Below are 13322 nucleotides of genomic sequence, written 5' to 3' on the forward strand. Positions count from 1 at the left end.
AGCGCGGCACAAAGTGAAGCGCTGTGAGCTTGTAGATCTGCCATTTTTGAATAGCCAACGCTAAAATCAAAATATGACATGCGGATGCTTTCCCGGTTTTAATGGGTTAAGTCAGACCGCTCAAAAGAAAAAATAACATAATGAATCACCCACTCATCTCACATCTTACAACTAATCAAAGAATAAGAGTAGCGCTTCACATTTCCACATCCTGGTCACTGGCCCCAGAAAGCAATTAGTAACGTTCGTCTCAGAGTTAAATTAACACTGACGGCAGCATTGACGGCAGCAGTGACGGTAACAGTGACGGTAGAGCGACCGCCCGGGGAGCCTGGAAGTGTTCCTGCACGGTTCGATTCCCCCGGCAAAGTGTCCTTGAGCGACACACTGAACCCCTGCTCCCGGTGAGCAGGTTGGTGCCTTGCATGGCTGTGCCTCCGCTGTGGGTGAGTGAACGTGTAGGCTACTGCATGAACGCATAATGTCATGATTTTCTGCCTTTGTGGTGTGCGTGCGTGCGCGTGCGTGCGTGTGTGTGTAGGGGTAGATGTGAAGTACATTGTAAAGCCTGATTTTATACTCGGTGGTCACAAAGGAGTCACACGCCGAGAATAGCAGATCTACCTGTACGACCTCACAATCTGCTATTTTCAGCACTTAATCTTACATTGACGTATGAATCTGGCATAAAGCACATTTGAGTGCTCGAAAGGATTAGGGAGAAAAAAAGCGCTATGAATATGCAATCCATTTACCATTTATTCTGTGTGACTGCATGCGTGCGTGTGTCCGTGCGTGTGTGTCCATGCGTGTGTGCGTGAGAACTAACAGCTCAATGGATATCGTCTCTGTCGGGTGGAAACTAGCCTGGTAAACCCTCCCTCCGGAAATCTCATTTCCATTTGATTCCAGGAGTGAGTCTGGCATGAAGGCTTGTATGGGCGTTTCTAGTGCATTACCAAATAACCGAGCCAATCAGTGTCCTCACTCATTGTTTTGTGATTGACAGCGGGGGTAGGCCAATCAGGTGGAACCCGAGTGGTTCACACGTCATTAATCAATACACCTTTCATACAAGCTGCTCATTAACATCAAAGACAAACCAATTACTCCTGGTGATAATCACTGCAGCCTAAAGTGGCTTAATTGGACATCAAAGGGCCACTTGGACATCAAAGCTACATTACTCCCTCCCAGCTCCAGCCCACAGCCAAATTGCCCATATAGGTCTGCAGGCCAGACTCACTCCTGAAATAAAATACAAATGAGATTTCTGGAGGGAGGGTTTACCAGGCTAGGTGGAAACCTCATATGTCCAAAACTGATACTTTTCAGGATTAAAATTCAAAAATAGCAAAAGTAGCACTGATGGCGCGAGTTCTCTCCTCCGCGTCGTCAGCGCCCATACCCTAGGTGGGGTTGGCTTAAGGGCCTTTCTGTATGGAGTTTGCATGTTCTCCCCGTGTCCCCTAGGGTAGGTACCCTCACAAAAAAACATGCAGTAATCCTGGTCACTATACTGCCTCCCCCTGGTCAGCCGGGGCGCCTGAAGGAGGGGAAAGGAACTGGTTGGAATAACGTGTTCCTTCCACACACTACGTCCTACCGGGGAAGCTCCCCCCCCTGTCAGGTGATAAGAAGCGGCTTGCTAGCTCTCATGCATTGAAGGAGGCATGAGCTCGGCTCTAGGCTCTCGCTAAGCTGGCAGAGGGAGTGTAGCGCCCAGGATTACTCAGAGATTTAATTGGCACTGGGTGAAAAGAATCGTGGGATAAAAAAAAAAAAAACTCTTTTGTGTGACGCTATAGTATGATCAAGCAGGGCGTTAATTTACGAAGAAAGGCGCAAAAAGTTAAGAATACGGAGATAGGAGCTTTGCGCTCCGACAACGGTATCCTCATTTGCCTTCTTAGTCTGCATGTGTCCTGGTTTTCCGCTGAGCTGGTTGTTGTTTAAGAAGCAGTGTGGGCGGGTGAATCCACCCCTACTTCACATTGGGACTCCAGTTAAACCAACATGTCAGGAAGTTGACAGGGAGACAAAACACACAAACAAAGGTACTACAGGAGGAAGGCTCTGATTGTAAGGTATTAACACGCAGGCCCTAGTGCACGCTAGGTAGCAATTATGAAGCATGTATACGCACGCATGCACGCTCATGCTAACACACACACACACACACACACACACACACACACACACACACACACACACACACACACACACACACACACACACACACACACACACACACACACACACACACACACACACACACACACACACACACACACACACGCAGCCAAATGCACACGCCTACACACACTCAAAACAAAATACTGAACCAAAAACCACTGACTCAGGCTATACAGAGAAAGTAAAGGGCTCAAAGTGAGAGCTATCACAACCATCTGACACGCGGTAATGTCAACAGAAGAGGGTTGAATCAGCACCATGGATAGCGCTCTGAAAGGGTAAGACACAAACTGTAAATTCAGAACCATGGACAGCTCTCTGAAACGCGGTAATATAAACAGACGGTCAATCAAATCAACAAGTCAACTTATCAACCAACTTCAAATCAGCTGAATCTCAAACTAATTCATTTCAAGGACACACAGTTTTATATGCATTAGGCCAAGGGTTCCCAAACTTTTCAGGCCGCGACCCCCCAAAATAACATTTTAACTGGGGACCCCCCACCCTGACAAGCACTTGGAATTGTAGGCATTACACTTAGTTAGACTCGGTTCCACAGATAGTGAAAATAGCCGAACTATAAGTTCACAACGCCTCACACAGTGTGGCATTGTGAGCTTGTAGATCGGCTATTCTAACAATGTTTGCCTCTTGCTTATACGAAATATTTGACAATTTGGCCAATTCGGCATTAAATTGTAACTTTAGAAATGTCTGTGCAGATACCCTGTATACACTTATAATGTATGTTGGGTGAGAAAACAATGTTGCACATTAAGCTAATCGTCTGGGGACCCCCCAAAATTACTCCCCAGTTTTGGAACCACAGCATTAGGCCAAGGACTCCCGTTTGATATAATTTTCTATCTCTGGGGCCCCATTCTACATGACAAAACCCTAACTCTGAGAGTGTATGGAACAAAATGGACCAGTAAGGGGTTCAATTTGGTTCTATTTGGACACTCTCCGAGTTACAGACCCGTAACTCCTCAAGGACCCCTGGGGGTCCCTGGACCACTGATTTACATAACTATATCTGTTATCAGGAAGGATCTAAAAACACATCAGCGGGCAAGATGGTAGAGTTGAGTTGAGTACAAAATGTTTGCTTTAAACAATATATATATATATATATGTATATTCAAAGATTTGCACCATGATTTTCATAATTTTTCACGAAAAACTGAGTTAGGCAATTATGCTATGAGGCTAACGACATGACGAAAGTAAGAACATTTGAAATAATTAATTTAATTCAATTGTTTTTTAAATAGTTAATTTATCATTTTATCATAACAGTGCATGTAGGATAAGCATATCATTTTGTTACACACTGCTACAGACTGGGGGTAACAGATGGGTTTGCCTTTTCAAGGGCGTTATAGCCTCCATCCAGCAGGTGGTTTTCAACTGATTGTGAGCCAGGGCCCACCATCCTGAATAAGAATCAACCTGGGGACCGCTGCTGGTGTCAGGCTGGGGATAAATGGACTATTTATTTTTTTACGCCTATGTCCAAAAAACTGTTACTTTTCAGGATTAAAATTAAAAAGCAGATCTACAAGCTCAAGCTTGTGGATCTGCTACTTTTGGACAGGGAGCAGTGGTGGAAAAAGTACTCGCATTTTTTACTTTTACTTTAAGTAAAAGTATCAATACTGCAATGTAGAAATACTCTGTTACAAGTAGAAGTACGGGATTAAAAATGTAGCCTACTTGAGTAAAAGTAGAAAAGTATTGGTATAAAAATGTACTTAAAAGTACCAAAAGTAGAAAGTACTCATTATGCAGAATGTCCCATTTCACAAGTTCAAAATGTATTACAATCTTTTCAAAATAGCAGATCTACAAGCTCACAATGCATCGCATCGCGACGCATTGTGAGCTTGTGAGCTTGTAGATCGGCTATTTTCAAATGGCCGAAATTAGTAACTTAAGATTTCAAATAAATGTAGTGGAGTAGAAGTAGAAGTATTGAAAATTGGAAATGCTCCCCTAAAGTTGTACTTAAGTACAGTATTTGAGTAAATGTACTTACTTTACACCACTGACAGAGAGAGTCTCATGCTATTTTCTGGCTCTCTAACCTTGCCCTGAACTTATACTGCAGGCATGCCGGTGTGAGATATTATGTAGTTGTTGCAAAAGGTTAAAAATAAAACGACTTACTTTTCCTGTAAAGCTCTGGGAATTCTGCCTGACAGCTCATGTGGAACGTCCCAAGGGGAATGTGTTTTATACATGTGCCTCTTGGCGCTGTTCTTCTGTAGTAGTTAAACTTGTACATTTGGCATTGAAGCACATAGCCTCCTCAAATGGCCACTGATAATGATGTTAGTGTTTAAAGCTGCACTATTTATTCTGTACAAACAACAAACCAGACTAAAATCTTGGACTTTGGACTTCTTCAAGCCAGGAGAGTTGGTTGGCACATCCTGGTCACTGGCCCCAGAAAGCAATTAGTAACGTTCGTCTCAGAGTTAAATTAACACTGACGGCAGCATTGACGGCAGCAGTGACGGTAACAGTGACGGTAGAGCGACCGCCCGGGGAGCCTGGAAGTGTTCCTGCACGGTTCGATTCCCCCGGCAAAGTGTCCTTGAGCGACACACTGAACCCCTGCTCCCGGTGAGCAGGTTGGTGCCTTGCATGGCTGTGCCTCCGCTGTGGGTGAGTGAACGTGTAGGCTACTGCATGAACGCATAATGTCATGATTTTCTGCCTTTGTGGTGTGCGTGCGTGCGCGTGCGTGCGTGTGTGTGTAGGGGTAGATGTGAAGTACATTGTAAAGCCTGATTTTATACTCGGTGGTCACAAAGGAGTCACATGCCGAGAATAGCAGATCTACCTGTACGACCTCACAATCTGCTATTTTCAGCACTTAATCTTACATTGACGTATGAATCTGGCATAAAGCACATTTGAGTGCTCGAAAGGATTAGGGAGAAAAAAAGCGCTATGAATATGCAATCCATTTACCATTTATTCTGTGTGACTGCATGCGTGCGTGTGTCCGTGCGTGTGTGTCCATGCGTGTGTGCGTGAGAACTAACAGCTCAATGGATATCGTCTCTGTCGGGTGGAAATCTTGGACTTTGGACTTCTTCAAGCCAGGAGAGTTGTTGTTGCGCTTTGTTGGAAAAACACGGATGCCCCAACATTAAGGATGTGGCACAGGGAACGTATGAACTTTATCCTGTCTGGAAAGACTAACATAGTCATGTTATGGAGACCATTACTTAACTCTTTGACTGCCAGAGTATTTTCATAAAGTACTCCCCCAGTGCCAGCAATTTTCGTGTTTTTTTATTTTTATATTTTGAATTTTTCTCATGAAAATAATTTAAGGACACATAATGTAAAGACCCAGCACAATTCCGCCACTAGAGCGCAGCACATGACAGCTTTGATCATGTCGTTGGGTCTCTCTCACCCTTCTTCATAGATTAGACAAGGAAAAACATGAAAACGGATGTGACGTCCCCCCCATTGTTTTGATCGGCGAAAATTACGTTGTGATATACGACGGCGATGACTGATCGTCACCCAGACCATAGATTATAGAAGAGAAACTGTCCGTTTGTCCGTCATACCGTGTGAAAGACCGTTTATTTACCTATTTTGGACGAAAATGACTGGGGAAAAGAATCAAAAACCGGAAACGGAATCCAGGTCATGAAACCGGATGCAGATGTCCGTGAAGTAAGTGGAACTCGAGAATAACATTGAATATTAAGCAGCATAGCGCAATCAGAGATTAAACAATGAACGCGCGTCCAGCGCGTCGAGCGCGTCGACGGCCAACTGGACAAAGTAGCACTTGACGCGTTATCGCGTCGTCCGCAGTCAAAGAGTTAAGAGAGAAGGAAACTGAAAACTATATTTCATATGGTAAAGAAAGTGTAAACAATGTGATTTTTTAAAATGTATTTATCATTATTATTTTTGTTGATAATAATGCAAGTGCAAGGGTGTATACAGTATGTGTACGACAACGTGGAACAGGCACAGGAGCTCGTGAACAGAGTGGAGGTAGAGTGTGCCAAGGTTGGCCTTAGGCTAAAAGAAAACTGAGGTTATCACCTATAACATCCCATCAGAACATCCACCTCTGACAACAACAGGAGGCACTGTGCTGAAGGAAGTCAAGGACTTTAAGTACCTGGGCTCATGGGTCAACTCATCCGAGCAAGATCTTAAAGTGAGGAAGGCACTTGCATGGAGAGCTCTGAACGGCATGACCAGTGTATGGAACTGCAACCTCCCCCGTCAAATCAAACTCAGCTTCTTCTATGCAACGGTAGAGTCTGTTCTCCTCTATGGCAGTGAATGCTGGACCCTGAAGCCAACCCAAGTCTCTAGATGGGTGCTACACCAGAATGTTGCACGCAGTACTTAACATCAGCATATGCTACCAACAAGATCCTGTATGAAGGAATGCCAAGGGTGAGCGAGAAAATAGCAGCCAGGAGAATGAGACTAGCAGGACACTGCCAAAGACATCAAGAACTGCCAGCCAGCAAATTGGTGCTGTGGGAACCAACGCGCGGTCATCGGTCACGAGGGCGTCCCACAATGACATACGTGGATGTACTCAAGAAGGATGCAGGAGCGCAAAGTACCAACGAACTGGCCAGATGTATGGAGAACCGGGATGACTGGAAGCAACGATGGAGGGCTCGTCTGAGGACGACCTAGAGAGAGAGAGTGTGATAGTGTAATGTCCTGTATACAAATATTATAAAAAAAATAACTTTCCTCGTCTACCCCGGATTTGAACCCAGTTTCCTACGCAAGTGCTGACATTTTGGATCTGCTACTTTTGCTATTTATAGAATTTGAATCCTGAAAAGTAACAGTTTTGGAGATAATGAGTTTTCCACCCGCCAGAGACGATATACAGCAACGTACGTTTTTCATAAAACTGTTAAGATTTGAAAGGCATTTATAAGGTTAATGTAATGTTCTTTGAACACAGGCGTACTTCCTGGCAATCTGAACGACCCGCTCACCTCCATGGGCCCCCCATGCACCACAGGGACGCAGGGGGGGATTGAACATACTCAGTTCCCTTTTTTCTTCATCCCACTTTCGGGATGAAGAAAAAAGAAAAAGAAAAAGAAAAAACGCCCGAAAACTACACTTCATGGAGTACATTTTTTGTACTGAATTAACCGAAATAAAGTAACAAAACCCCCCCAAAAAGTTACAAACAAAAAATATTCCCATGCGTGCGCATGCACGCGCGTCCCCTTTGGTTCTAAAATGCCCTCTGCGTCCTTCCATGGGCCCCAGCACTATACCGTACTGCCTGTTCCGTCTATATTTACACCCTTGGGTTCAATGCTAATTAGTCGAAAGTAACGCATTCTCTATAGTGTCCTCATGAAACGTTGAATATAGAGTACATTATTATTATTGTCGTATAGCCCTCAGTCGTTTTGAGCGGCTCATCAGACTGAACAGTGCAGAAGATGCCTTTTCAATCAATCCACGGCGGAGGAACAATCACACGGGTAAACAGAGGCTATACCGCCGTCCGTCCACTCGTCTGGATTAATGCAACGACACGCTCTGTTGCGGTTTTTGCGCCTTTCATTTGGGTTTCGAACGTTGCCGGGGGGTCGACGTCGGCAAGGGCACGCGGTCGCAACGGGTTCCTATGACGCAGTGTTGATTTTGACAGCACATTTTGATTTAGTTTTAGTCATAGTCTTTTGAATAAAATTCGATTTAGTTTTAGTCATCTTTTAGTCATCTGAAATGTTTCAGTTTTTGTCTAGTTTTAGTCGACTAAATATGACAAGATTATAGTCGACTAAAATGTATTTTGGCGGTGCCTTGATGGCGTCATAATGGCTGATTTTACACTTGGTTGCATGCTGAAAATAGCAGATCTACAAGCTCACAACGCATCGCGATGCGACGCGTTGTGAGCTTGTAGATCTGCTTTTTTCAGAGCGCAACACCCGAACGCAACCAAACATAAAATGTTTTAGTTCTACTGGATCTCGTCTCCACTCGTCCCTCCCTAACATTTTAGTCTAGTTTTTATTTGTTGACGAAATTGTCAATATATTTAGTCTTAGTTTTAGTCATCGTAGCTTAGTTTTTATTTCGTTTTTATTTCGTTTTTGTCAGTGAAAAAAGGCAGTCGACGAACATTTTTCGTCATAAGTTTTAGTCGACGAAATCAACACTGCTATGACGCCGAATGAAATGGGTTCAGATCTGAGTCAAAGTCTCCTGCAGGATCGAGGCGCGTCTGAAGCCTGTCCTAAAAACAGACGATGACGCTCTGTTGCAGTTCTCTGTTCACCACATGACCAGAAGGGTTCCCTGGATTCCTGGAAACAGGCACACAATGGAGGGGGGGGCGGGGGCAAGTCCACAACTTATTTTAATGCATATTCTAAAGGTGTTCAAGCTAGTATGGGGTATTAAGTTGCTCTAGGGCAAGGGCTCCCAAAACTTTTCAAGCCGCGACCCCCCAAAATAATCATATTTGAACTGGGAATTGTAGGCATTACATTTAGTTTGACTCGGTTCCACAGATAAGCGACAAGCTTACAAGCTCACAACGACTGCGAGGCGTTATCAACTTCGCGCCGAGCTTGTGGATCTGCTACTTTTGATGCTTTTGTATGACTCTGTAGTATGATCAATTAGGTTAAACGACAGGAAAGATATATAAGCAACATACAGTAGGTTTTTCTGAAAATTGTTAGGCTTTAGAAGGCATTTTGTAGAATTGGCCACAGGTCTTAATGAGTTCATCTTAACAGTACCTCAACTTTAACTAAAAGTCGAATGAATCCACGCCAATCCCATGACTAAATTGAACCATACTAACAGTACCTAACGTTAACTAAAAGTAACGAATGAAACCACATCAAACCCAGCATGCTTAAACTTGACCAATGCTAACCAGGGGTGTAGTGGGTGTTGGACGCAGGGCGTCGCCGTCGTGCACGCCGAGTGTGTGCGTTTGCCCATAACATCACGTCTCACGTCTGTATTGATCTCTTTCACTTTCACATGTTAATATGAGCTCAGCGGCCTGAGACCACATTAATGTGATGCTATAGGAGCACACACACTCACTCATGATTAACAGAGAACAAAAATAGCCTAGACTGGAGTCATTGGCCACTATAGATTTGTTTTGACCCTGTGTGTCAGGTACTTGAAAGACAGGGCACCAGATCATTTTAAATGCTGGAAATTCAAATAATGTAAAAACACAGTACTGTACCTATAAGTGCGTAGCAAAAAATCCTGAAGGGGGCGTCAACAAGCGTCATTTGGTAGAGCGGACATCTTGGTGGGGGATAAACAGGTTGACTTAACCCATTAAGACCTGGAACTGTGTCATTTTTAGATTTGAGCTAAAAAGCATTATTTTACACTTAGGCTATTCAAAAATAGCAGATCTACAAGCTCATAGCGCGGCACCGAGTGCCGCGCTACGAGCTTGTAGATCTGCTATTTTTGAAAAATCTTGAAAATGTGTGCAAATCTTTGAATATATATTGTTTTAAAGCGAACATTTTTAACTCAAATCTTTGCTTCTGGGGGTCCCTGGAACAACATATTTTGATGGGGGTCTGCGGCCAAATACATATACATTTTGGGGGTCCTTGACATGAAAAAGATTGAACACCACTGACATAGAAACATACGTTTTTCAGAATACTGTTGAGATTTAGGAGACATGTAGAATCGGCTTCAGGTCTCAATGGGTTAACATTGACTCCCCACCAGTATGTCTGCAGCTACTATGCCACGCCCCCCCGCCCCCCCCCGTGGTGACGCCACGTTGCCAAGCACTATAAACAAGAAGGCGACAGGAAGGTTTGGTGGAAGGAGTATAGTGTGTGGATCACAAACACATTCAGGCCGGAACTGCAGCCCCCCCCCCACTGTAATGGTGGCCCGGGGCTTTTATTCAGAAAGCAAAAATAAACAATACCCTTGTAAAACACCAAAAGAATACCGGCTCCCTCTGGAGCAAATGTCTTAACCCATTAAGACCTCGAACGCATCTGTGTCACTTTTTTGATTTGAGCTAAAAAGCATTATTTTACACTTTGGTATTTCAAAAATATCAGATCTACAAGCTCGTAGCGCGGCACCGAGTGCCGCGCTACGAGCTTTGATCTGCTATTTTAGAAAAATCGTGAAAATGTGTGCAAATCTTTGAATATATATATTTTTAAAGCGAACATTTTTAACTTGAATCTTTACTTCTGGGGGGTCCCTGGAACAAAATATTTTGAGATGGGGGTCTGCGGCCAAATACATATCATTTTGGGGGTCCTTGACATGAAAAAGATTGAGCACCACTGATATATATAAACATACGTTTTTCAGAATACCGTTGGGATTTAGGAGAATCGGCTTCAGGTCTTAATGGGTGAATGGCTTCAGGGACTTGATGAAGAGCGATGGGGATTCTACAGCTAATGAGCCGCAGGCTCTTATTGAATTGCACAAAAAAAGCCATTCCGATGCAGTTCAGCAGAATGCTGAAGTTTGAGACGGATGGATCTAATTATCACCGCGGGACAAAGTCACTCCTTTAACCCATTAAAAACCAAGAAAGCATCTGTGTCATTTTAGATTTTAGCTACATAACTGTATGTACTGTAAGCACATTAGGTTCTGAACGTGGGGTTCCCAGCAAAAGTAGTTAACATTGCATCACAATCATTTTAACCATTATTTTATACTTTGGGCTATTCAAAAATAGCAGATCTACAAGCTCATACTTGTATATCTGCTATTTTTTATTTTTTTTTAACATTTTTGAATATATGTAACGCCCGGGATTTGAACCCGGGTCTCCTTTGCTTCCGGGGATCCCCTGGAACAAAACATATTCAGATGCGGCCAAATACGTATCATTTTGGGGTCGTCCTTGAAATGAAAAGGTTTGAGCACCAACTTGATATACAATATAGCAACACAAGTTTTTTTTTCTTTTTTTCAGAAAACCGTTTAGGATTTAGTTAGACATTTGCAGAATGGGCCTCCGCAGGTCTTCATGGGTTAAAAGTATATCAGCCTCGTTCCTTGACATTACATGGGTCACCTCTAACCCCTGTGTGATCTGAACAGGGGAACGTGACAAATTGTCCGAGATGCCATCGCTCAGCTGAAGACGGGGGAAAACGAGACCTGCAGCCAAATCTTGCGAGGCTATCTCCCTCACCCCATCGATTCTATCCCTCACCCCCACAAACACATCAAAAGTAGCAGATCTACAAGCTTGAAATGCGATGCGAAGTGGCACATTTTCGACCTTGTAGATCTGCTACTTTTGCCGTTTTAGAAATTGAAACCCCGAAAAGTAACAGTTAAGGACATATATTTCCGCCCGACAGAGACGATATATTAACTTCACAGTCGCCGGTGAAACGGAGAAGGTGGAACACACTGATGGATGATGATAGTGGAATGGAACCAATGATGAGTCAAAATAATGCATCAAACAGCAACAAGAGGAAACCAAACTTCTAAACAAGGGAACTACAAACACACTCGATTAAGATCGGGAACTGTGTTCACGTTCACCTACTTCTCGCAGGTATACGGGAAGTACCGGTTTTACGGTTTAGATGGCGTTTTTTTTTTTTTTGTCTTATAGGTTCAGGTGGGTCTATTAACACATTACACGCCAAGGACGCAGATGTGCGTTCTATTTTCACCAAATATTCCACAAGGGGGCGCTCTAACACAGCTTAGGAATGATCCCTCGTCACTCAGAGAAGCAGTAGACGGATCCATTCCAAAACAAACGGACATTTGTCCGCCCCAACAATAGGATTTTTTAGAAAAACACTCCTAACTCAGTTTCTTTTTGCCAGACCCAGGGGGTCAGGCCTACATGTGGCTTTGTCGGTCCCCTTTTGCTATCTTTTTCTTACATGTCCCTCTTTTTGATTGGCCAAGCTTAGCGTGACGTAGTTTAGAAACCATTCAGACTTCCGGCCATTCAGATTTCAACCACTAGGGGTCTGGCAGTACCAGGTCCACTGGTTCCCTTGTTTTTGTGATGAAAACCACCCGTTTCAATGGTTCCTGACATACACACAACGGTTCCAGTGGATACACGGATCCCTCCGCCAAACCCACGGGGGACTTGGGGGAAAAAATGTTGTACACAACGTGGCTTTGGCTTCCACGGCGTTTCAAAGATCGTCTATTGAAGGTAATTACGCTGGCAAGGGGATATAAAAACGATGTTTAATATCTTGGCGGGTAATGTGTTTTAAAGCCCTGTTCAGACTGACGGCCCAAATCTGATTTCCAATCCAGATTGGAGAATCCAGATAGAACAATAAAACACAACCCGCCGTAAACAGCTGTCATGTCTCAAAGTCTCATAAAAGTCAGTGTGTGTGTGTGTGTGTGTGTGTGTGTGTGTGTGTGTGTGTGTGTGTGTGTGTGTGTGTGTGTGTGTGTGTGTGTGTGTGGTATCTCCACTCTAGGGATTTAAAGCTCTATGTTCCTGGAGGCCTGCAGCTCACCATAAATCATCCAGAAAACATTGTGTTATTGGCCCTGAGTAGCTTGTGCTGCTCCCTGGAGACCCAGGAGGGGTCACCAGGGGTCGAAAACATTGAATGAATGCTGCAGACATGCAGAGATTGCACACAGCCACACACACAAACACACACACGCACACACATAAACGCACGCACGCACGCACACTGCACATCCAAACCCAAGCCCCCAGAACCCAGTGGTTGCATTGAAGCGCATTGGACATGCTGGCCATTCGTAGGTACTGCAGCTTAAACGGATGGGGTCCACTGCATAATGTACGAGCGAAAACGGTTTCGACCAATGGGCTCGACTCACGAGCTTGCGCACGGGGCCGCGCACCTCTGTGACGTAAAACGCGTCACTTCTGTGACGCGGAACGTATCACAGTGGCCCCAAAAAGCCTACGCCCATCACACTTTCCAACCCGGAAGAAGGGGTGATTTCGCCTCATGTGCTGGGTGAGCAACTCAATGCAAGTGGATGGGAGGCGATATCCGGTGCCCTCTCTATTATTTTTAACTCTATGATCCAGACACAGTCAAATGCACACATACATAGAAAACGCCCTGCAC

This window comes from Gymnoscopelus braueri, assembly GCF_963280865.1.
Source record: "Gymnoscopelus braueri genome assembly, chromosome: 24".
In the NCBI taxonomy this organism is placed as follows: Eukaryota; Metazoa; Chordata; class Actinopteri; order Myctophiformes; family Myctophidae; genus Gymnoscopelus; species Gymnoscopelus braueri.